Genomic DNA, 26061 nt, shown 5'->3' with positions numbered 1-26061 from the left:
GTTGTATGACCAACAACAGGCCCATGAAAAGATCTCTAGTGTTGGAGTAAAGGGCCACTTTCCCAACCAGTCTCTTTTTCTGTCTTTGTCCTGTAGCTACCTTGCTGGGACGTCCAATGGGGGGTCCAGAAGAGACAGGAGGCATTGAAGTGCTTTTAATTGTCTGTTGTTGTCCTCTCATCAGGCTCTTTATCATTTAAACATGTCAAATGTGTGAGCCATTGCAGAGGGGGTGTCCATAATCTGATTTGTTTTTCTCTGTAATCACAGGACATTAAACATAAAGTGTGAAGTCATTGTGTCAGAGTTAGTTTGGTTAAGCGATTAGTTAGTTTAGATTTTTTTTTCTTGAGGATGTATCAGTAGTGATAAAGTTTATTCTCAATTTCTCGGCTCAATAAACAAACTTGGTGCTGTGAGGCAAGGGAGATATTTGGTGCAGAGGAGAAAGACACATCACTGCAGGTCCAACGAAAACAGGAAACTCATGGCTGCTGGTTGATGTCCTATTTTAAAATGCCCCCACCACTACCATAATTGTTCCCTTTCACTGTCCTCTCCATAACCAGGCGAACACGAGCTATTTGCATAACTGTTCAGATCTGCTCGTCACCCCCTGCTCCTGGCCTACTTCCACTCTGTCAGTCTAATGCTTCCCAGCACTCTCTCTTTGTGCCGGCTCTTGTTGTTGTGGGAACTTCAAATGACTGACACATTAAATTGGGAGGACTGTAGTCTAGTCTGGTCTTTACAGCCACACAACTGTGTGGCTCCTCAGGAAAAAAAATGGCATTGGACAGCCTGAATTATGAATGATGGGGGAGATTGGCATGGTTTCCTATTTGTTGTGTCCTTTCTCACCAGTGTTACAGGGAGGGCTCTCTGTTGTGGAACATGAAGAGGTGCAGAGATATGATCTGTGTGTATTATGGCTGAAGAATGGGGCTGTGGGATCTGATACTGTGAAAATGACAGAGCAGTCTGATGTGTCAGACTCTCACGGGACGGCAGGCAGAGTGGAGCTGGAGTGAGAGGCTGTGGTGGGAAACTGCTGAGGTTACACACTGGGAGTGTTATGTGGGTGTTACACACATTGTGTAAATTCTCTTTTTTATTTTTCCAGAAAGAGATCCATGGAAGACTATTTCTGATTAAAAAATATTCAGTTGACAATTTTGATTGACATTTTGTCTTTTAATTTTGAGCTTTTAATCTCATAACTGTGACTTTTTTCACTCATATTTTTTTACTTAATAAGTCCAAATTCGACAGTTTTCTCATAATTTTGACACTATCTCACAACCTGGACTTTTTAATGCAAACTTTTTACCATGACTTCATTTTTTTTCTTTTATTGGTAGAAAAGGGCTTCGACAGAGATCTGAGTGTCTACAGATGTGGTAACAGCCTCAGAGAGAATGACTTGAGTTGGATTTGAAAATATGCACTGACAGCCTAAAATAAAAGAAGATATATAAAGCAAAAGGCCTATCACTATGTATTAAAATCTCAAAGTGTTTTGCTTACTATGTATGAGGGGGTATAGCTCAGTGGTAGAGCATTTGACTGCAGATCAAGAGGTCTCCGGTTCAAATCCGGATGCCCCCTTCCCTTATGTAATACTGATGTTATTTCATCACAAACTAGTGGAAAAGCAAGAATCAGTGAACTGTATCGTCATGACGATTAATAAATACATTCAGCAATGAAGTAGAGCTGAGCCCTGTTTGTGTAGGTAAAATGCAAAAGTACTAAACAACCATAAACCTCCGAAAGTATCTTCACTAAATTACTGTAGTGAGGTTCACTTTTGAGGTATTTCTGTTATATATACTTTATATTTGTATTTCACTACATTTCAGAAGTAAATTTTGTACTTTTTACAACACTATAGTGAAAACGCCACAAAAAACTTCATCTCAGTCTTTGTCTTTTTTTATTGAGTCATAAACATCATGTATTTTCTCAGGATGAAGTGGTTGGTACATTTGCTTAATGAGTTAATTTTTGACCTTTGATAGAAGTGCGTTGCTCTATGGATGTGGCTGTAACGTTTTCTATATATCATGTTTTCTGTGTGGTTTTTGATTCATCTTACATGATTTGCCCTGCGTCATTTTCTAATCCCTTTCTAATCTTTAGTATGATTTCGTCTTCACTCACTAACCTAAATGTCAATGTGTGTGTGTGTGTGTGTGTGTGTGTGTGTGTGTGTGTGTGTGATGTTGTGTTGTGTGTGTGTGTGTGTGTGTGTGTGTGTGTGTGTGTGTGTGTGTCTGCTCAAAGTGTTTCATTCACTACTTGAACTAATTTAGATGTGAGCCTCTGATTGGATCATATGGAAATGTAATAAAGCTTGCCTATGTACCTGATGAAGACTGAATAGATTGAAACGTAGGGAACTGATAAATATTCCAGCAGTAAGCAAGTAAGTGACATTCACAATAAACCAAATATAATCCTGTATAAGCAAACTGGCTAAATGCTAGAGATGTTAGCTCTCCAATTCTTGTCAAATACACCTTATTGATTATCTACAAAGCAGCTGAGTAGTTTAAGGTACAGTATACCTTTAACTACATTTCCAGTGGTCATGTGACCACAGGTAAAAAGATGAAGAGAGTCCCTGTGGTCTCACTCCTGATACTTGATCTGTTTAAATAACCAAACCGTCATATCTCCCAACAGACTGAAAAGAAACAATCATTCAGCATCAGGAAAGAACTAAATATTTCTCCCCTGGAGCTTTACCACAATATTGTCCTCTGATACTGCAATATGGGTCAACCATCCCTACAGTATACCTTTAACTACATCACATCTGTTGCTATTTAGGATTTTAATGAGTGTTTGCTCTGAATCCAGAGGTCTATTAGCAAATAAAAAGATTAATTACCCTGCCTCAGTTTCACAGTCTATAAGATTTCAACCTTTTACTTGTTGATTTTACGACTCATGAGGATTTTCAGCTCATGTTTTTTTTTTTTTTGTAATGCAAAGAGGCAAAGTTCAGTCACGGGTTATTGTTTACCATGAGCGAGGTCTGCAGGGAGCAGGGTGATATACAGCAACATGAGAGGCCAGACAAATTAAAGAACCATGACAATGAAAGGCAGATGTGACTGCGGCAGATGTGTCAGCTAAATGACTTTACTCCCATGTGTAAACAGTGTGAGACAATATAGTAAATCTTGGCTGATTGTCAACGACACTCTGGTAATTGGTAGAACGTACAATGCTTAATATAATGCATATAGAACAGATTATTTCCCTTTTGTCTGTAAATGTGAGGAGGTTCAAAATAGCAGCAAATTCTTCTTCTCTACTGCCAGCAACTGGTTAGCTAAGCTTAGCATGAAGACTGCAAACAGAGGGAAGCAGCTAGCCTGGCTCTGTCCAAAGGTGACAAAACCATTATTTATTTATTCATTACTTTTCTGTATTTATCTGTACTTGCATTTTTAATATCCCCCCTGCGGCTCAATAAAGTCTTATTTTCTCTAATTTTATCTTACCTTATGTTTTGTTTGTTTATTCCATAGAAAGACAAAAATGTAAAAAGGGCACTTCACCAACATCAAGTAAGTATCAAAGCCCCCTGTATACAATTCAGTTTTAGTATGGATTGAAATAAAACAAATATAAAATGTTGAATATTGAGCTTCAGTTTCTGTTTTCCTCTGTTTCCAGTCTTTGTGCTAAGCCAAGCTAACCTGCCACTGGTCCTGGTGACATATTTAACATAAAGGTATAAGAGTATCAAATTATCAATCTTATTTTCTAACACTTGGCAAGAAAGCGAATAAGCCTCTTTCCCAGAATGTTAAACCAGAATGTCACAAACCTTTCTTGCTTTACATTGCTGTAAATCCAGGAGTCATCTCTCATTATTTTTCCAGCTTTATTTTCATGATCCGTTAATTGCTATTAAAACCAGGGAGACTGGTGTTAAATGATAGCAGGAGGACTCCGTATTAAAGGATGAAGGCCAAGCAGGGGTTGCCACATGGCGTATATTCAACATACCACCTGTCAGGAAATCCCACATCATTACAGGCTCCACCAACACACATAAACACACAGACACACACACACCTTCTTCCCAGACTGTCCAACCTGGTCAGCTGAGCTGTTTGTCACTGGGATTAATTTCTGGCACCGGCCTTGGCCCAGCTCCAGTCGCGGAACAAGAGCAGCTTCCATCCCACAGAGCAGCGGTTTATCCCTTGTGGTGGGTCCAACTGGGCTGATCCTCTCATATTAAATGGATTAGCAGACTCCTTGTTCTACTATCAGGAGCTCATGAAAAGAATAGGGATTTAGCATGTTGGCATTTTTTTTTTTTTATCCCGAATGAATTTCAAACTGTAAATTCACTCCTAACCTGTTCACGCTGGGACTTCTAAAATGAGCGAATCATTTTATGAAGGCTAGTGCCAGAAACATGATTCTTAGCTGACCTCTCTGAGTATCAGTGCCTTTTAGCTCTTGTAGTATCCGTGGGAAACTGTAGCATTAGCACTGCTTACAAGCCTTTTTGATTTCCCATGGGAGACATCCATGACAGGAGCAGGTTAGGTTGGGAGCCGAATGCTGCATGGCATGACGGGGATAGAAGAGATCACGTTACAGATATCGGGAAAAATCACATGAAGAGTGTATGGTTCACCCTGCACATTGTCTACACGCCAGACTGCATTTATTCTCAGACATATCTACATACTTCACGAGCTTGAACCCAGAATTTATCACGTGATTAAATGTCATTTCCACTTCTGGAAGACTGCACCTCAAACACAGTTAGTGTTAGATCTCATGGCCTGCCAGTCTTTGAGTTGACGGATGGCAGGTGCTCCTCCCTGCCCGCACTGTTGTATTAATCTCCTTCAGAAGGCAGCCGACCCCTCATCCTCACAGGCCTCCATACAGGCGCCTCACTAATCACGCTGTTTAACAGGAGGCCGTCTGTGACCGAGCCCTCGCAGTGCACACAGATGTGCTGAGATCAGGCTGGGCACAAACAGCCCTGACCCCGGATCAGCCTCCTGTCTCTGCTGCAGGACCTTTGTGATGATGTTGATGCAATCAGGACTTTGAACTCTGTTGACTGTAAGCAGAAAGCCTCCCCTATCTATGATTAATATGTTATTTTTGCATTTGAGGTTCTTACTGTCATTTATTTTTGCTCCAAAGTTATTAAAACAGTTTTTAAAATCTCCCTCCAGTCGAAGATATATTTTGCTACTTGTTACTTTTTTGTGCAGAATGATGTATGTGCAGAGTTTGACACTAAAAGGACATTTTCATATTCATCTGACGTTAAGACGTGTTTGTCATCACAACTGATTCGTGGTCCAGTATAAAATTTACACAAGTGTGATGTAGAAACTTGAAACCTTGAAAAGATGTAAATGTTAAGAACTTCGAAAGGAGCTCTTTGTAAGTTTTGCTATTGCTACATAGCCGACATTAGCATTGATTACCAGTCTAGAAGATACGTTGTGAGTTCACCATCAAACTTCATTCCTTTACTCACCAAGAGCTGTCTCCAGCGGTGGAAAGCAACGCCAATGTTAACGCTTGTCTTTATCAGAGAGATATTACAAATAGCTCCTTTAAAAAGAAAGAAAGAAAGAAAGGAAGAAAGAAATTACTTGTGTGTTTATGTGAATGTATTTTAGTTAGGTTACATGTCTGTTTAAAACTACACATAGATACACGCATACATGTAGTTACAGTTTGAGCCTCATCCCTGGCTCAGCTGCACTCAGCCCAGTATCATTAAGGGCTGTGTAGTCCATTGACTGGGGCAGGAACGGCCCCCTGACTGAGGCCACACCTACTCACTGGCCCTTTCCCACAACCTCCAGGCACCTTGGAGGAAGTCATCCATGCATAACTGTGCTCCTTAATCAAAGGCTGAATGTAGAGGTTGTCCCGGAGGTTGGCTGCTGCAAGTGCGGCATTAGCAAAGCACATGCTCTCCTTTCACGGAGAGACAATGCTGCCCATTGTTTCCGGCCACAAGTGTCTATTTTGATGTAAAAGAGATCTCACAAGCAGAAAGACAATGAAGAGCAAATACCAGGAATAACACACAGGATATGTTGAGGACTGCACACCACCAGAAAGTTATCAAGCTCTGCAGCACGTCAGCATCATCCTTGAGATGAAGAAAAAAAACAACCTGACTCTGCTACAGTTGATAGTAGTGGTCAAAGTAGATGTCACCATCTGCCTGAGCTGCAGAGTAAATCCCTCTGTAACTGTTTTGTTTTAAACTGATATAACTGGCTCTATTGGGCCTCTTAGAGATGTCAAAATAAGAGCTGAGTATGACAAATGGATGAGACCACCGGATCCTTGGATTTACACTGATAACAGCATTGGGCTTGTCATTAGGAAGAGAGAGCCTGATACAAACAGAGCAGACATGCAGGCCTGACACACGTCATGAAGACACCTGAAACTAAAATAAATTACACACATATCCTGAACAGACAGCATGAAATGTTGTCTTCGCTCTCCATCCCACCTCCTCTGGCCTCTTCACTGGTTTATAAATAGCAGTGACCCATCTTTAAATAGGACATTGTTTTGTCTATTGTCTTTCCATCCCCGTGCTGTCCTGATCACTGATGCTGAAACACTGCGGTAAACATCCTCTGACCCTCCTAACCCTCCACTCCCATGGATGAAACGCTGACCTCTAGTTTCTCGATCCACCGTTACACGATCCAGACCCCCCCCCCGTTTTAAACATGTGGCCATAATTACTGCTTTAAACATAAACTACTGGTCATAGAAGTGCAAAGTTTCAGTGTGCAGATTAAAAAAAAAAACCTTGAAATATCAAAAAAGTTTGTACACTTTGCTGTGGTGGAAAAGTTGCCTTATGATTAAAGCAGAATGTGACAGGTTGCAATGGAAACAGACTCTGTGAGCAAGCTGATGAAACGCTTCAGATGTGAGTGGAGTTCGGATGAAGAAATTAATTCATAAAACAAGGAAAATCTTTCCATCATGTTCCATTATCATCTTTTTTTGTTTGAGGTTTAGCTGAAAAAATCTGAACGAAAACATGACTTTGGGCCAGTTTTCATCATCACTTAGATTACTTAAAATTGTTCACTTAAGATCAAGTGTCCTTTCATAAAACTTTTTTTTTTTTTTAATTCAAATTGTTGAGATGTTAAAAGAAAAAGCACCCACAGAGGCGGGAATTTAAACTTGCTTAGACATGGTCTCTCGATTCAACATGATTAGGCTCAGCATCAGACTGTTTAAGAGGAGCCCTTTAAAAGGATGTTTAGGGGCTTGGAGCAGGGGGTGTGCAGGAGTGGTGGCTCCCTATTCTTCCCATTATCCGGCTTTCTACTTTCATTGGAATGAAGGCCATCTATCAGGAGCCCCTATAGGTCCTTTCAGGGCCAAATAAAAGGATCACTGTGAGCAGACCTGTCTGTGGGTTGCTCAGACATGGGAGACAACAGATGTGTTAAACATAGCCAGCTCCCTCACAAAAAGCCCAGAGAGCCGGGGCTGCATGCTCTCTAATGGAGAGGCAGCTTTATGTTAATTGCTGAATGGAGTCAGTCAAAGCTGCTGCAAGCTTTTGGTGAGCACGTTCAAGGAATCCCATGTCATAAAGAAGACTTCACTTCCCTCCACTTCCAGGAAAGAAAGAGAGCGGCGAAAAAGAAGGGCCATAAAATTGTTACAAGACCTTTAACCAAACTGCACCTTCAGATCCCACAAAGACCCACTGTGTCGCTTTATCTGGGTGTACAACTACAACTGAACCTTGTCCCCGAAAGGTTTGGATTGTTGTGACCTCAAATTAGGAATGGGCACATTGAATCAATACTAATGATACTAAGTCTTGTTTTCAGTACTGATACTATAGCATCAGTAGGATCAATACTAAAACATTGATTCACTATAGATCACTTTCTTGGCTCACGAACATTGTTCTTAGTGCATTGACTTAGTTATCACCTCACTAGACTTTTGACATTTTTAATTTACTGTTAAACACTGGGCCTGGTATTTACTTGGTATCACCAGCCTTACTTTAAATGTTTTTATATCTGTTTCTTAAAAATTTGCTTTATTTTAACTTGGTGTCTCTTGGTCACAGACAACAAAAGAAAACATGGCTCCCAGTACGATAGCAAGCTGTGAGAGCCTGTTGCTGTTTGCCTGCTGGGGCCACGCTTACCTCCTGTATCCCTGTGGGAATCAGGATAATCCAGAGAGATCACAGCTTTTTGTCCCAGCACAATTTTCTTTTCTTTTCTTTTTTTTTTTTAACCTAGTATATTAAACATCCTTATAGTTTTAGCAACATGCAGTTGAGCTTATATTAAAACATACATGACATATCAGACGCTCTGTTTATTTCACCACATTCAGAATTCAACTTCTGCACCCCAGTATCCTCTTGTAACACCGAAGGAGGAGGAGCAAAGGTCCCTGCATCAAACCCTGGAGCCTAAACAATGGGCGCTTGGCGTGGACAGCCCAAGGCGAAGCCATCTGCCGCTGACAGAGTGGAGTCCCTTTGTCAGCTATTGTGGAATGTGGAGGCAGATTGATGAGGGCCGGGCGATTCCTTCAGGGCCCGGCGAGGCAGCAGGCACTGCAGGCACAGACGCTGTCTCTACATTCAGTGGTCACATGACGTAGCAGCCAGATGCAACAATCTGGGAAAATGAAAAGGGAAAGTGTTTTGAGAAGCTGATGTAATGTTTTATAAAATCCACATTACTCATGTTTTCAGCAGATATCCAAATAAAAGACAATCTTTTGCAGTGATAGCTTGAAGCAGGATGAGAGGAACTGTCTTTCTCAGAAAGTGAAGGAATGACTGAGTGAGAGTCTGACGCAGGCTGGAGCCCTGTCGGGTCATGGTAGTGTGCCTCTGCTTGGATGATGACCTCTGACCCTCTCAGCAGGTGTGTGCGGATGGCCTTTATTGAGAAGAGCCAGTCCAGAAGCTCTCTGGCTTTTGGAGTGGGTGGGTCAAAAGGAGAGGGGGGTGCACAGGGCAGATGTTGTATCTGAAATCCCCCTGGGGAAAGTGTGCCGCCACAGAGGGATGAGGTCAGGGCAAAAGGGCGGATCTCTGACACAACCAACACAACAGAAAACTCTGGTTTCCATGGCAGCTTGCTGCATCACTAAGCCGTCTGTTCTCTGGGACATGAAATAGGACTTTAGGCTCTGGGATCACTGACAAAATGTGGCTTTATTCAGCAAACCAACCACAGAATCTGGCTCAGAATACGAGCCAGGATCAGATTTACTTCTGAGTACATTTGCAGGTCTAAGAAATTCGACAACAAGTTTCAAGGTAAACAGGCAGACAAAAAAACAGCAATAAGTTTCGGAATTAACTAAAAATTAGATATCAATGTCAACTGAAAGTGCACTAATATAATAAAGATAAAATATTTACTCAAGTACCTAAGTACAGTTTTGATGTACTTGTACTTCATGTGAGCATTTCCATGTCATGCTACTTCCACTTCTACTTCACTTCACCACAGACACATCAGGTTTGAGGCCCAGAGAAGTCAAATTATCAGAACAAAGATTAGAGAAAAGTCCAAAAACTGAAAACATAAACATGTGTATCATGACTTTGTTTTTTTTTTGTTTTTTTTCTCTCTCTCTTTTTTCCTCCACCAGAGCCCCAGTTTTATCTTGTGACCCTTTGGAGGGGCTCAACCCTGAGGTTGGGAAGCACAGGACTAATCTACCAAACTGTGTATAAAGTTTTTTTTAAGATTGTTTATGTAATATATGATATTATATCAGTCAAGAACCAAAACAAGTACTTTACCTTAAACATTAAGTTGATAATACTTATACGTATGTAGGATATTGAATGCAGGATTTTTACTTGTAAAAGAGAATTTTTACATCGTTTCATTGATATTTCTAAGCAAGTGAAGGATCTGAATATTTCTTCCACCACCGAAGTCCACGCACATTAAATTGTTCCGTTTCTAAAAGTTTTAAGCGTTCATCTTTGCGGTCCCTATTTCCCAGTTCACTATCTCATCATATGTACTTTATGGATATAAACTCCATGTGTCTTTATGTAAAACACAGAAGTGGCCAACAGTGGATGAAGTATCCAGATACTTTATGTAATTAAAGGAACTAAATAAAAAATAAAAAAACTCCATTTCAAGTAAAAGTTCTGAGTTCAAAATCATATTTAAGAATTAGCAGCAAAATAAACTTGAGCTATCAAAAGTAAAAGTTCTTATAATGCAACAAAATGGCCTCTGTGAGTTTTAAAATATTGTTTGACTATAATAAGAAACTTTAATGTTACGGGGACGGTTTCAGCTGTGGAGCCACAAAGCCACAGGGTGCAGCAGAAATAAAACAGAGATAAAAAGCACAGCTTGTTGTCCCGACTGTTTACTGTAGCTGGACTGTGACTCATTTCCTTTGAGGTGACGGCTGCAGAAGAATGCAACTTTCTGCCGATGTCTTTGATCAAACCCTGGGCCCCATCAGGTTATCTCAGGATGCACTAAATAGGCAATAAACATTCACTTCAATTAAACCCGAAGAAGCTTACTCTAATACGCCGGTCACATCATCATTGCAGTGGAATCCCGAAGGGGGTGTGAAGCGAAGTTTTTATCCAACACACTGCTGAAATCCTTAGTGGACATGATCGTCACTTTGGTGGTATCGTGTTATGATAACACAATCCTGTCTAGATTCTTAAGGACAAATTACCATCCAGAGCTTTACACCATTACAACATCTGACCTTGAAGTTCAAAGCCTATAGTATGAGCAGCCATAAAGAGAATGTGATAAAACTTTAAGCTCTTGTAATGTTATAATTAACAAACAAAACTGCACTGCAACACAAAGAGCTTTGTTCCTCTTAAGTAATGCTCAAAGGAAGAGCAAACTCCAGTAATAAATAGCTTAGGGGAAACAAAAGAGATTAGGAAACATTGTACAGAAGAACTTCTAAGATGAGTTTGCAAGCAGAAACATTGCCTCACAGTCTGGGTGTGTGTTTTTTTTATTTTTTTTTATTTGGCCTGACCTTGTCCGTAAAACACCATTGTTCACTTTGCCAGAGGTCTTTGTCCGTCCACAAAGAGCCCTCTGAAAATGCTCGCAGGCCAAATGCTCCCCTGTTCTACGGGAGCTGTCAGTCCTGTGAAGCATGACGTTTGTATAACATTACCGGGGTCACAGCCCACGGCCAAGATGATCAGGGCGAATGAATGAAAGTGGGTCGCAGGGCTCTGGACGAATCTTGAACTTCAGTCAGCATAAAGACGGCACAGGTCAAATCACACTTAGATATGCATCTTCAGCCAGTGTGCGGCCATAATGTCTGAAAACGACCTTCTCAAAGGGCCCGGTCATCTCTCTGTAGAGCTATTGTTGAAGAACCTGAAGGACAAAATGAGTTTCATATCATATCAGTTTGAATTATCCATCAAAGGCTTCAAAGGACTGCGAGCACGTTCTCATAAATACAGAATGAATTGATGCAAAAGCTCTTTTTTCTTTTTGTGCAATGAAAAAATGTTTTTGGACTCTTCTCTGAAATTCCTTTTTTTCTTTACACATGATTGATTTATGTCTGTTCATGTTTACATCTGATTGTGAGAATATTAACGCCACATCGTCAGCGTATTATTGTCCTCACCCTGACAATTTTAACATGTTGAGATTTAACAGGAATAATGATTAATATAATTTTAATAAACTTTATTTATATGGCACTCTTAACAAAGTCACAAAGTGCTTTAGATAATGAAAAAGAAGGATTAAAAACAAGAGAAAAACAAACACATTATAACAGAAGTAAGTTACATGAAAATATAGATTGTCCATATTTGTGGGAAAATAAAACCCAACAACATATCAAACATTCATAAAGGCAGGTTAACATTTGCTAATTAGCACTAAAGTACAGCTGAGGCTGATGGATGGGAATGTCATTCGTTCTGCAGGTACATGAATGTTTGTACCAAATATTTTTGGTCACTCAAATTTCACTCAAAACCACAAATTTCAATTAAAAAAAGTTGGATTCATCCTCGAGTGGGGACCAGGGGTCCTTGAGGGGGTTCCTGGGGGTCCCCAGCAAAAAGGGCAATCATTTATTTTCACTATAATTCCATCCTTGGGTAACATAATGACAGAATGTGTGACTATTTTGGGGTTTCACACACTTTCTGTAATAAAACATCCAAAAGCAAAAAGATGGGGGCCTGTGGCCTAATTTGTGTCAGTTTAGGGGTCCTAGATGTGAAAAAACCATTTCTCTAGGGAGCATGGATATTTAATTTAATGTCAATCCACCCTGTAGTTGTTGAGATATTTCAGTCTGGATCAAAGTGGTGCACTGATGGACTAGGAGACGGACCTAGAGCCATGTGCTGCTGTGGCTAAAAAGGAAAACACAAGGGAGGAGATGAGTAAATCACATGGAAACACATAGATTTGGGCCCATATTGCTTATATACAGTCAGTGGAGTTTAGCTGAACTTTGTTAATGGATTGTATTATACAATGATTTGGCAAAACAATGTGAAAGGAAACTGAATGATTACAGTACTCGATACTTTGACAACTATTTGAGCACCATTCCTAAACAAGTCAAGCATCACCTACAGAAAGGAAATTTACTCAAAATCCAGGGGATGATAAACAAACGGGACTGATGAAGCTTTCGGGGGTTCGTCTTTTCCATTCATAGCCAGAGGATAAGTCTGTGTATCCCTGTCGTCTGCCAGAAAGGATACAGGTACCTTCATACCGCCACGAGCCAACACAAACATGGAAACCTCATCACTGCCGGAGCAGAGGTGGAGGGAGGAGTCCTTTCCTCTCCGCGAATCTCCCTCTGATTAGCAGGAAAGGGTCATCGTCCTCTGGCATCTCTTTGTCTCTGTAGTATTGACGGAAAAGATCCTGATTTCCCAGGTCATCGGTGGTGCTCCCGCTGCTGCTTCGCTGGTCTTTGCCAAAGTTTGCCTGACCTGCTCACTATGACCTCGGTCAAGACGACGTGAACAAAGTCACATCTCCAGGAAGAGTCCTCATTGTGGCCTTGCCTTTGTAGTCCGCATGTCGTGAATCATCCCATGTTGGATGTTTTTTTCCATCAATAACACCAAAACACACAGACACATCAGGGTGATTTTAGGAAATAGGAAATATAATTCAGGTGGTGTCAGCATTCAATATGAAGAAAACCTGAACAGTGTTACTTACTGTATAAAAGTTCTTTAACTATCTTGTCCTGTCCCAAGAAGGCACTGTTAAAGGTATCTGCACAGATATATTTGACATCTGAGAACAGCCTTTCTCTGCTTAAGCCATAAAAAACATTACATCAGCCAGCTTCAGCTTCTGCAGGCCAAATTCAGCAGCAGACTGGAAATAACATAATAAAAGCCCTGCAGCTAAGTCACAGGGGGACATCATATATGGAAATGATGAACATCAGTTGGAGGGTCTTCAAAGCCTTCAAGGACGTTACACTTGCCAATTCAGGCTGTAAATGTTGCATCTGGCTTCCTTTTGTAGTTGACAAATGGCAGTTTAGAACAAAAAAAGTTCTAATTATACTGTTTTATGAGACTTTTTATAAGATTTCATGGCAAGTTTGCCCCGATGGCCGCATTTTAAAACTCTTCTTAAATTCCTGCGGCTTAGTGAGTGTCATTTCATGCTTTCATGTTCATGAGTTGGTTGTGTTGAAAGTAAAAATCACTATGGAGCAAAAAAAAAAAAAATTTTTTTTTTTTTTTTCGGATTCCCTGAGCATTATCCCTGATCAGGATCCCGCCTGTGTGTTGGCGGAGATTGGAATAACAGGACAAATAGTGAGTAGGATGTGAGCCACCCAACTCTGACCTCCATCTGTACAGCTTCCTCTCCACTCTCCCTGGGTGGGACTCCCCCCAGGCGGCTGAAACTCACACATATCTACTCTTCTCCAATCATGTCTCCAATTATGCGGCGGTATGGCTCTTCGCACTGGCTACAGTGTTTCTCAGGGTGCTGGGGTTAGGGACCCTCCTAGTCAAGGGTTTGTTGGAGTTGGGCTGCTGCCACCGGAGATATTAATCTGTAGTCATGGAGCAGGAAATCAAAAATAAGCTGTAGAACACACTGAATTAGTGGAAACAGCTAGTTAATCCACTTTCTCCAGAACAATAAAGTAACAGACATGTTTCTCAGAAAACATCTTAGTGCTGAGATCATGTATAGGAAAGGAAAATCATCTTAACACAAGACATTGTGGGAAACTGAGCCATGGCTGCATTTTATTCTTTGCTTGATTTCAGGCTGAAACTGAAAATTTCCCAAGACAGTAATGCTTGAATGAGAGTTTATTGCCATAGTACTTATAGGCACAGCAGTGTGCTGAGCTAACATGCTCACAATGGTTTAGCGTGTAAGGGGCCCATGAATGTCTGTATAGAATTTCATGGCAATCGATCCATGTTGTTGTTGAAATATTTCAGTCAGAAGTGGTGGGCTGACCTATGTCCATATCAACAAAAAAAAAAAATCTATTTTATTATTCAAAAAATAAGCGGGAATTTCTGAGCACACTGTATTCATTTCAGGCGGCGTGCACAGATGACCTACAGTAACAGGAGACAAGCAAGTGGTCAGCATGTGGCTTGAATTTGCTGGGTTGGCCCATTTGCTTGTCGGATGAGACACTTCCAGCCTTTATGGAGAACGGGGTTCAGCCTGATGCATCGCTCAATCCCCTCAGGAAGTGTGTGCACCAGTGCAAGCAGAGGAAGTTTACTCTGCTGTTCAACAGATCACTGTTTATGTTGGGGCCACTTTGCTAGGATGCAGAGCAGCTCTTTTTTTTGTCTTTCTTTCTTTCTTTCTTTCTTTCTTTCTTTCTTTCTTTCTTGTTTTCTTTCTTTCTTTCTTTCTGTGTCTGTGTCTGTGTGTCATTAAATGAGTCACTTTTTTTCCACATGATAAGTGAAAAGCAAACAAATTGATTCTGTTGTTATTGATGGAGCGCAGGATGTGGCTCTTGGATAAACCCCTGAGAAAGGTTTGATGGAGTGTAATCCTCCTCTGTTACTTCAGCACTGTCACATGCCGGTGTTGAGGCAATTTGTTGTCATTACTGCAGTGATACGCTGATACTCTGAGTCTGGCCAGGGGGTCATCTTATGTAACGAAGAGGACTGTCACTGAATATCCAGAGCGTGCATGCTAAAACGTTAGCATAGCCTACAGCATGATGCCAGTTAGGAGTAGTGGAAGCGACAGCATAACAGCTTGAAACAGTTTTTGTCACATTTGTCTCAGCTGTGGCGGTCCAGCTTTTTTGCACTTTTGTTTTCATCTTTTTGGATTTGCCTTTTGCCCCACACCCAGCCCTTACCTGCTCTCACCTGCACTACCTTGTAATAAAGGGGAACTCCTAGAACTTGTGTTTCTCAGCTGTAATCTTTAGAGTCGGATCAAACAGATATATTGACAATTAAAATGCCATTTCTCTCATGTTGAAGACTGATTTTTGTTCAGATAAAATTTAAATGTACTGGGAAAAACAGAATCCTAAATTACTGAAGTTATTTTGTACTTTGAAAAACATCAACTTCTTTTAATTCACTCAACTTCTGCCACCAAGTTTTGGATTTCTCCACATTAAAGGTGTTTGTGTGGCTGTAGTAAGAGTGATACTTTTTCTTTTTTTTTTAGCATTTCCAAAACCAAACATATACAAAGAGCCAATGTGTAAGGAATTAAACAGTGTGTTTATCTGCTTTAACATAAACTGCAAACGTGAGCATGTCCGCCTAACTGCCCTTCTACCTACAGTAATAACCCAACCCAGTTTTACTCAAGGCAGGGGCATTTCATAGTGCATCAACTTACATTACCTGTTTCTTTATTTTCATATCTTTTACGTGGATCAACAACTGGCGAAGATACTGAATGATTGCCTGGGACAGCTTTAGCCTCAATCAAGCAATATATTGTACATGTACACATAGCTATCAATTGCGTTTTCCATACTAAGCATGCATTTCCATAAGTTTGTAAGCACATACACACACACACACCAGTCTGCTCTCTTTTTTTAACAAAGTATATTTTCATATAAGTTACAAAATGCCATTTTGTCCCCTGAGGCATAACATTACAAAACATCAGCGTTTCCTCTCTTTGAATGGTGGTGGTCTTACAGATGCAATCCATCTTAAGATAAGGAGATTTGGTGTTTGCTTTTGTGGAAGAAAAATGTAGGATTTGTTTTTTCTTTTGGGGAATGTTTGGGATTTGCTGTTATCTCCATCGTGTTTTACACACTGCCGTGCAACAGAGATGCTCTGGCAGCCAGGCACACAATGGCACAGGGTTATCAGCAGTGTCACTTTGGTTTCTGTTGCAGTGAGACTCTGCTCTGTTTCTCAGGGAGGAGGTCTTGCTCCACAGTTTGTTTTGCCTGCAGAAAAGGCATGTCAACCGGGGCCATAACTTCAACTGAGGACATGGAGGTCATGATCTGTGGATGTTTTTTGATTAGAAATTTTAATTTCCATTTTTTTTACACAAAGACATCATTAAAGGGCCCATATTTTACACTTTTCTGGTGTTTTATTTGAGGTTTTGAGATCCATAGGAAGATACAGAATAAGTACCAAAAAGCATCTCAATGTAGTTTTACATCTCCTCTCTCGAGCTTCTCTCCAGTAAAAACAGGTTGGTGGGCCAGCCTCTCTTCTGATTGATTGTTTTCTGAGTGATTGAATAAAAAATATAACAGATTTCAGGTAAACACTCGGGGCTTGGGGCATGACTAAGAGTGGTGACTGCTTTGTTGTGACATCTCAAAGTTACAGAAGTCCTGACAGCTTATTTTAAGGTTCAGTTTCTGAATACAGGCTGTATGCATTTCTCTGTGGACTGAGCACTTTCATACTTTTACAATATTAATATAGAACCTAGACCTGCTTTATAATCAAAAATACATGGATATCTGCCTTTATACAATAAAATAAGTCCTCTCAAGTTCCTGGATTCAGACATCTAATGGAGATCTGCGACATCAAGTCACCATTAACTATATAATGTCTCCCTCAATGGCAAAATATCACAAATATTTTGTCTATAAATGTACCAAACTACATCAACAATGACAAAATACAATGTCATTAAGAGGAAACTTTTTACTGACAATGAATTGGTGAGTTTACTTAGGGTTAATTGTCATAAAGAAGAAAATCCAACTTTGTATCTGCGATGTCTGTCACCAAATGTAAGTTCCCCTTTTCCTCTCACTGTTGCAGGATTTCTTTGACATTGAGACATTCTCAGTTTTCTTAATTTAGTTAAGCCGGCATGTGAGCCTGAAAAATCTTCATAATCTCATGATTATTGATGGAATTTTGAACAATACACAGAACATATGTACATTTGATTTAGAGAGTGTTGTTCTGCCAAGCTAGAAAAGTACAAAATATCTTCCAGATTTCCTGAACTATGAATCACAAAGTTCATAAACTGAAAGTTCTGCCATGATGTAAAACTGTATTAGCTCTGAGAGCATTTCACTCCACGAAGACTCGTACCCTCCTTAAAGCCCACTGAAGTGGAAAAGCTGAATGCAAAGTGACCTTTAATGAGGCCAAGTCTGTAGGAGATCTCATGTGAAAACCATACACTGTGCTTCTCTTTGCATTGTCCGAGACCCTAAAGAACTCCATTTCCTTTCTCTTGGTTACATATGGATTGTTTGACTACAAAGGCAACACAGTTTAAGCCGCTCACACAATAATTGGGTGTGCTCTTTGCATTTGATCTCTTTTGTGAAGTTTACTGAAGCAAGAAGATACTCTTTTTTTCTGTTTATACAGAAACTGGTGATGAGACAGATCATTGTCAAACTCCCTTCACTTCCTTCCCTTTATGTTTGCAGCAGGACTCAAAATACATCATAGTCAAACTAGACTGCATATGTTTTACTGCACATATCGGACACAAGTATAGATACAGCGATGATTTTAACTGCTGTTGGGTCTTTTTTTTTTTTTGGTCATATATTGTTAAGCATGTTGAATCAGATAGACAAAGCCTGAGCTTACCACCATTTTATCCTTGAAAAAGGCAATCCACCACTCAGGTTTCTGGTCATGAAAAAGTGCTTCTCTCAGCTTGTGAAAACAGCTGTTTTATATCTTCTGTATCACTGAAAGTTTAAGAAAAGGATGCTGACAATGCCATCAGAGTTACGGTATCTCGACTTGGACTGCAGACTCACAGACGGTAGTTGTGGGGTTTGAAAGTGGTGGGTATTTGAGAGGTAAAGAGGCTCTAATGAAAGTACCTATAGAGTTAGGGTATATAATATAAGGATTTGTGGAGCCATTCAAGGGACCTTCTTGTCTTTATGGAAGTGCAATATCAAATAGCTGGAAAATATGAAATAGCTGGACTAACCCTTTAAGGTTAATGTTAGCAATAAGTCTGAGGATGCAATATTTTTTTATTAACAAAAAATCCAATAAAAAAGACCAAAACCAGCAATGTGTGTCCAAAGGCTGATAGAGTTTATTCCTCTGTGCATTGGGAGCTCAACTGTTGTCCAAAAACAATTAAAAAAACACATCAGTGAGACACTGTTCTAACACACATCATCATCTGGCCAGAAATACTTACTAGAACAAGGAATCTGCAGCTAAAAATAAAAACACTGTTAAGTTCTGGAGTATTGTAAAATAAAAAAGTCTAAAAGTCTAGTGCCTCGCTGTTTTTAGGTGATTATTTAGCCTTTTTTAAAAATTAAAAAATATATATTTGTGAACAGTTTTTAAAGATTTACATCTTCAATCAGAAGAACTGGGCTTGGATCTGCAGACAGTGTGAAGAAGTAGAAATGTTTGGACATGAACAACTAATAAGTAATTGATTTGTTCAAGGAATTGTATGAGTGTCAGAATCTTGTCATGACACAGAATAAGTCAGAGCACTGTGCTTCAAGTTTATGCAGGTAGTATATAGATCACTGCTCTAGGACGAGACACATGTTCAGTGTTTATGTTATGTCAGAACCCTTTGTACAGGAGGTCCTTGGTCTATGCTTCGCAAGTACAGTAACTTCAGAGTGAACCTTGGCCCCAAAGCTGGTTATCTGAATATATGTTGTACACTGAATTGGCAGGAAGAACTGCATACAAATTGGAATTGGATCTTCTTTTGACATAAAGTATAACACTAGATTAATATTTTTTGACACACCAGGTCATTTTCCCATCCACAGAGCGATGTGCTGCGCTGAAGAGGTACATATTCAAGATGAAACAGTGAAAGTCCCATTAATGATCCAGCGGAGCTCAGTGAGAACTGGGCCACTGTGACAAATATCTGTCTGAGATGGTGGGAACCGAGGTCACGCTGGAACTGGATGGTGCAGGGAAAATGACTGGGTGAAAATTAAAACGGTGGAGAGCAAGAGAAAAAGACAACAACAACAAAATTCTCCACAGCACAACACCGTGGTTTGGTCATAAGTAGGTTGCGAGATTTGGGATTTCAAAATGCAACCAACTGTGGTTACCCAAGGCGGCAGATTTATGGTTTGACCGTTTATGAGCTCATGGTGAAAGAGGGAAAATGTTCTCCCATTGTAAAACTACAATGTAAAATGCCAGGTCAAGACAACATGAATAAACAAATGAAATGTCACTGTTGATTTTACATTGCACTGCTTTGTTCCACTTTCTAAGAAAAATATTCCCTGTTAAGTACAATAGGAAAATATACAAACATTCACTACAATGTATAGTGGTAAAGAGGTAGAGTGACCAACCACAACCCATTTATAAAGAATAATAACATTACATGCAGCACTAAGAATAGCTGCTTTTAAAATCATAGCAATCTGTGCCATATACACAAACAACGCAGTAGCTGTCTGCAGGTCACGATAAGAAACAAGATCCACCAGAGGAGGCGAAATGGAGAGATCGATTACTCCGAGGGTTTCCCATGATCCTGCCTCTCTCCGGGGAGAACGAGCCCCTGCTCCGGGTCTGCGTGGGTCTCTCAACTGTCATTATCTCCGATGGGAGCCACAATAGGTCAGGGAGATGAGATAACATTGTGAGCGGCGGAGCAGCAGGTGAGAGGCTCAACAGGCCACGATTAGATATCCGGGTCCCAGGGTGTAGCATTGCCTGGGGGCCTCGAGGGCCTCGGCCCCGCCATCTGCCGGGGTGAATTCCTCCTGCTGGAGAGAAACCACTCAATAGCAGCACAAACTGTTGCTGTGGGGCGTTGCTTTGAGTTTCTCCTGTTACCTTTTATAGAGAGAAGTGTTACACTTTACAATTCTTTTGTTACAGACTCAAACACAAGCTCAAAGAATGTAAGAAACCTGCAAACAAAAGACTGAAACTTCCGGTATTTGTGTGGTAATTCTTTGTTGTTTTTTTTGTTTTTTGCCTTCATTAACAATGATCTGGTTTATCTATTGTGCAAATTCTACTTGCTGTATCCAACAACTTGTATCCAGAACAGAGCACGTCTGTGTATATAAATGTTTTCTATCTGCTGGCCCAAGACACCTGGTATCATACATGAAGCTCTAATAGTACTACTTGTTAGATATGCAGTCCAGATCCTGCTTGCTCTCTGGACTGCAGGTTTCGGGGCTCCAGTGTGAGGCCATCACTCAGCGAGAGCACACCCCAGGGATGCTCTGATGACAGCCATGCTGGATGGTTCACACATGACCCGAATGCGCTGCTGCACGCAACACCCTGTCCTGTGACCTGCTAGCACCAGCCCCACACTTTGATCTGACAACATGTTGTAAAAAAAAAAAAAACTGGTGATGCCTGTCGCGCTCACACATGGCAGACATGCAGGCACAAACATGAGAATATTGAATCAGGAGCTGTCGTGCAAATTTAGGATGTGGTTGCAAGCATCTCAGCTTACCAGACGGACCAGGTGAGCGACGATCAATCACGGTTTGGTAAGTGATACTCTTTGATATGGAGCTCTGCAGGAGTCACCCAGCAGGAATGAAACTTTACCCATCAGATCATTTTCACACATATGTAAATAAGAATCGGTGGTATATATGACCAGGGTTTTCATAAAGCACTGACAGACACATTTTCAGAGACACAGCTCTGCAGTCTTGATGAGATAGGAGAAGTGTGCGCATCTGTTGAATCACTTAAAATCAGTTAAGAAGCTCACGGTGCTGTTGTAGATATCAGACACTGATAACTGTGACCGCAACCTTTGAACCTGCAAGTAATAGATCACGACATGCTCATTATCCACCATATCTACTTTCATTGACACTAACCCTGACATTTAATATGTTTAAGTACAGTTTGAGGCCCGCACATGTGTCAATTTGTTAATTGTTGAATATAATGATGCATATTTTTGTCAATAGGATGTTGTTGGACACAAGTCTGTCTCTGGTCCAAGAACACTGGCTGCCTTTGTGCAGATCTGTAGGGCTGATGACATGTCCAGATGTGAAAGGGTGACCCTGTGCCGACCCTTGGAAGAGCCCACAGTGCTCTTGTTGTGCACCCCAGCAGTGATGGGTTTAATGGTTTATTATATTGAGGTAAAAAAAAAAATGTATATGATAATATGTAATGTAATGTAATGTGTATGATAATAACACATCAAGAGGTACACCTCAGAAGGTACAATAGATTCACATTTACTGATTTTACAGACATATTTTGCCTTTATCCACCACTTTAATGAATTGTGCAAAATATTACATCAGTAGCTCTTGTTATCTTGGCTTAGTATTTGTAATATAATGAATTTATACTTTCATGACGGCTAAGATATCCGGTCACCACAGGGATCCGCTAGTTACAAACATAAATCAGTCAACAGCTGTGGAGGGTAACAGTGAAAGTACATGTACTTAAGTACAATTTTGATGTACATGTACTTGAGTAATACCATATTATGTTACTTTATAATTCTACTATATTGTACTTTTTACTTCACTACATTTACCTATTCAACAGCTGTAGTTACCAGCTGCTTTCTAGATTTAATCTATAGAAAGCAAAGCTACACAGCAGAATACAAAGTAAATAAAATTAGCTCCATCTTTACCAGCTGCATTATTAAAGTGATGTTCAAACGTTTATCCCACAATCATTTTTCTTAAGTAAGAGTAGATCTTAGTGCTTCCTTCCACTACTGTCAGCCAGTCAATTAATCAATATATTCACTTTATTTCAGGCCATTAGTCAATATATAATGAGAAAAAATAGATACAGTTTAAAAATAAAGGAATACAGAAGCCTAGTTGTGTATGTAGCACAGCCTAAGATGAAGCAGAACAGACCAGAGGATGAAGGGCTTTATCTGTTACAGCCCTGGCTCCATCACATAACATGGTCTCCAGCTGCTCAGCCCATCAGCTCTCGTCTACTGCTTCTGTTTCTGCTGGAAAACAGTTTGGTTGCTGCTGACAGCCTCCAAAAAACCCACAACAAGGGTCCGACCCCCCACCCCCAACCCCATCCTGCCCACACCTCCTGCTGAGCCACCAGAAGGCCCCTGTTTTAATAGTGGCCATTACCCTCATTGGGTTGACCCTCTGAGCTAATATCCCTGCCATTAGATACACAAGTAAGCACGACCGCAAGCATGCTCCATGACACTGGGTAAACATGTTGGCAAACTGGAGGAATGTGAAGTGAGGTAGTTCAAAAAGAGTGTGTGTGTGTGTGTGTCTGCTGCCACTGACAAGAGAGATGTCCATACAGAGTAACCTCTGACGGACGCAGCACTAAATCTCCATCTACACGGTTCACCCTCACCTTTTGGCGATGCCTCCAAATGGAAAACTGAGCGTTGTTTAGCAGAGGCACGAGCTGGGACGAGACATGTGTTCGTCTCTCAGGATGTGGGGTTAAATTGTGCTGTTTGAATAGCTTTCTAGCTCCTCGTCTATTTGTTTTCAAATCCAGCAAAAATGTGGGACAAAGGCAAGAAATGTATTCCTTCATTCTGTGCATCAGAAACTTTATAGAACAGATCATCTTCATGTCACATGTTGGGACCAGTCGACAAAATCCATGACAACATGCAATTAAACCAAGAATCATTATCATAATGCAAAAAACTGTGTCACAAAAGTAAAGTCAAACGTGTTTTATTACTTGGTAACACTAGTGTTTCTGTCTGTAAACTTTAAAAACAACAAAGAATCAAACTCTTCCATCGCTCTTGTAAGATTCTGTTTTAATGGTTGATTTGTGTTATCTTGACTTTCTGATTAACAAACATTTAAAAACACACACAGATCAGCAGATAACCCACAGCTATACTATCAGGCCTCTCTAACAGCACACATCCATCACAGTTTAACACTGTCAGCCTGGGTTTATTATGGTTGCTTGGACTTTTTTGAGGGATCAGACCTCTGCCCTCAAACAAACACTCTGTGGGAGCATGTATGCACTCATGTGGACTGGGTGGCCCACTGGGCCATCATGCTCCCTGGGGTGTCTGCTCATGAGAGGGCCTGTTATTCAGAGAACATCCTGAGGCCCTCCCACCCTCCTGTAGTGTCTGCGCCTGTAGAGAGAAGGAGCTGGGAAAGCCCCAGCTCAAGAGAGGACAATTTGCGGTTTGAAGCTGAGTTTGCTGCTGTTTAGGTAAACATTGTAGCATGGCTGGAGAGCTGGTATTTTTCTTAGTACAAGAAAAAGTGAGGTGAAACGTCACTGAGGGAAATATTTGTTTTTTTTCCAAAGCAAACCTCTCAGATTGACGGTTGCTTGCTCTGCTAATCATTAAATGATGAGACCATTTGCACGGCTGAGCTCACATCAGCCACTTTCTCCTCTTCACGTCATCACCATATGGTCCACATTCACTGGAGCACTGGGAAAGAAACATGTACAGCATCATTATGTTAATAGAGATCCCTCTGCCATGGCACTCAGCAGACAGAAGGCCAGGCTGAGTGGAGGGGGTGCGGGGTGGGGGAGGGTGATAAGCTGATTCCCATACAGAAAAGCTGTCATCTTCTCGAGTAATAATAAGGACACATGCAAATGACTCAGCTGATGCAGACAGGCCATGAATACACGGAGATCCACGCTTGTTGCATTTGCATGTGTTTAGCTGGATCTCAGACACTGTTGAGCATCATCACGGCTGTAACTGTACAAAGGAAGGAGGTCATATTATAGCTAGAGCGTCATAGTGATGCTGAAGTCGTTGGATTACAGTGATCGATCAACTTTGAGTTACGGGCTGATCAAAAAAAAAAAAAAAAACATTTGCAAAGATCAAGCAAACACAAACATAGCAACTTATTACTGTGACAATTATCCCTCCTCCCTTCCTTTGCATATTCATCGCTCAAATAATACTGTAGTCTCGCATTGTGCACCCATATTATAGGTTTGCCTAAATCTTGCATGTGTATCTTTATTTCACTAATGTGAGCTTAAATTTATCTCACATTATTAGGAGGAAAACAGATCCAACTCGCACATGCTGAACGTTCAATCATTTGATCACATTCATGACCAGAGCTTTAATTAGTAAGGTGTAAAGAAGTTTACTTATTTCTATGAAATCATGTTGATTCATTGCTATTGTAAATGATCAACTCTCTCAGAAAGTCAGCAGTGCCAATACATGAATTCAGTCATAGAATAAGATTATTTACACATGCACATTATTTTGAAAATTGTAACCAGAAGAGCTTTTACCTTCAGTTCAAAGACAAAATTTTAGCAGATACACAAAGTAGCTTAGTGTGTTGGATTCAAGTATGCATTACTTATCAGGATAAAGCAGTTATCTGTTGCCCTCTGCTGGTCACATTTGTTTTATGTGAAAAAACATGTTGAAAACTTCTGCACCATTGGGAGGCGCTGCAGGCATATTGATACCTTAAAAGATCCTAATTAGATAACAAGGTATACTATAAGACAATATATCAAAATACAAAATATATAATATTTAATTTGTACATCTGGTTCTTCCATTTTATTACTCACACTCCACTCCTGCATCTCTACGTCTGTAATCTTATATAGATTTAAAAGGTGAAATTCTATCAAACTGTGCCTGTTGCTCACACGGAGGTGAATGAGCACTGCTGAATGACTTGATGTAAATTCCACATATTTTCAACCCTATACTCTCTCAGTATGGTGTGTGTATTAACTCGTAACATTTATCATATCGCAGATCTTGTTTTCGTTATTTCTCTGTTAATTTTGCAAAACCTGATTACATTGGGATGCTGTGTATCAGGTGAAGCAGCTGCTTTTTTCATTTTGATCTAATCAAATCTGATTAAAAAAAAACATTTACATTCAAGCTGTCTGATTTCCCTGAGGTGGTAGTGTTCTCTGCGTGAACACTGATTACACAAACATCACTCATGCATTAGTGTATCCAGGTGGTCCTTTCATTGGGTTGTTGTCGATAGGAAATCTAACCAGACTGTATATACTGTACAAATACAGATGATCATGAATTTAAACAAATGACAAATTTAAGTAAAAAACAGTATAAAGTGTCTTGGGCCACCACATGCTGCCAGAACAGCTTCAGTGCTCCTTGGTTATTGATTCTACAAGTCTCTTAACTCTGGAACTTGAAAAACTGGAGGGATGAACATCATTCTTCCAAAACATTTTCCCTCATCTGGTGTTTTGGTGATGATGGTGAAGAGCACTGTGAAACACGTCGATTCAAAATCTCCCATACGTGTTCACAGTGGGTTGAGATCTGGTGATTTTGAAGACCACAGCATATAATTCACATAATTTTCATATTCAAACTATATATATAGGGGTCATATTCAGACCCCTTATGCCCTATGGATGGGCGCATCGTTATCCTGTTTCTCCCCCCATTTTACACCAAATGTATGTATGCAAGTACATTTTTACACTACATACCCTATACAATAATTATTCTCCCCTTCGCATTACAGTACTGATACTGGTTACATGTTTGATCTGCATATAGACACTGTTGT

General features: G+C 40.3%; 1 non-coding gene across 1 annotated transcript; it reads left to right on the top strand.

Moving 5' to 3' along the window:
- Window positions 1-1536: 1536 nt before the first annotated feature.
- trnac-gca lies at window positions 1537-1608 on the top strand. Its single transcript has one exon. It is a non-coding gene; the product is annotated as a tRNA-Cys (tRNA).
- The last annotated feature ends 24453 nt before the right edge of the window (window positions 1609-26061 follow it).

Source organism: Seriola dumerili, unplaced genomic scaffold (assembly GCF_002260705.1).
Source record: "Seriola dumerili isolate Sdu_G_001 unplaced genomic scaffold, Sdu_1.0 BDQW01000044.1, whole genome shotgun sequence".
Taxonomy (NCBI): Eukaryota; Metazoa; Chordata; class Actinopteri; order Carangiformes; family Carangidae; genus Seriola; species Seriola dumerili.
This window is presented reverse-complemented; position numbering and strand designations above follow the sequence as displayed.